This window comes from Penaeus japonicus, unplaced genomic scaffold (genome assembly GCF_977035675.1).
Source record: "Penaeus japonicus unplaced genomic scaffold, GWHDUDI00000001_assembly GWHDUDI00000034, whole genome shotgun sequence".
NCBI classification, from domain to species: Eukaryota; Metazoa; Arthropoda; class Malacostraca; order Decapoda; family Penaeidae; genus Penaeus; species Penaeus japonicus.
The window spans coordinates 5,692,784-5,693,875 of NW_028234436.1; positions in this window are offsets into that span (position 1 = coordinate 5,692,784).

Sequence of the window (1,092 nt, forward strand, 5' to 3'; positions counted from 1 at the left end):
TGGACAATATAGCTAATTCAAGTACTTTCAGTGCAACGATGAGTTTAAAATATTGCTTAATAATCAACGAATTTGAGGTTTAGTCGGACAAATGACACGTGTCAGCTTTATAAAGGACGGGGCGCAGATGTGGACAATTTTTGGTCGAACCTTAATTAGAAAGGGTTATTTTCATATCAAATAATCCAGTAATGAGAATGATAGAAACCTTGGGAATGAATTCAAGTAATGAAGCTCAGCAGTAAGCAATTCTCTCTGCAGCAGTCTCTTGTCATAGCCAAGCAGAGTAGTCAATCGTCTACTCTGCATACGGCATGTGCATATTACCCTTTCGAAATCCGAAAAAGGCTGAATTCCGAAAAGTTCCTGGTCCTTAGGGTTTCAGGGAAGGATTGTATATGACATACACACACGCACGCACATAAGCGCAAACATATATATATATATATATATATATATATATATATATATATATATATATATATATATACTTATTTTTATATATATACATATACACACACACACACATATGTATATATATATGTATATATATGTGTGTATATATATGTGTGTGTGTATGTTTATATGTGTATGCACGCACGCGCGTGCGCATTCATGTGTATAGCTTGTATTTTATTTTATTTACACAGTATGTAACAATGTGTTTCTTTATAAAGATCCCAACCATTAAAAAAATCAGAAAATTTCATCTCTTCCGTTTCATGCGAAGCTGTCAGACTCTAAGACCCGAAAGCAAAGCTTTCGAGAAAAGTTTATATTAACGCAGGGAAATTTTCCGCTATAACGTCAAGTCATATATAAAAAAAGCTTACGCCAAAAGGGAGCTGCGAGGAAGAAGCATATTTCTAAAAAGGTAAATGCTGCAAATCCCCTTTTCCTTTTCCTTTTTTCTTCTCGGTTCTTTTCCTTCGAGACTCGGGTTTCACTCCCGGCTGCTCCATTAAGAGATCCTTTGTGCCGCTGCAGTGGGCGGGATCCCCCTGGTGGCCAAAATGGACACCATTTGGTAAATTGGAAGTCACTTCGTCTATAATTTCACCCTTCTGTCGGGCGCCTCCGTAAACTGGGAAA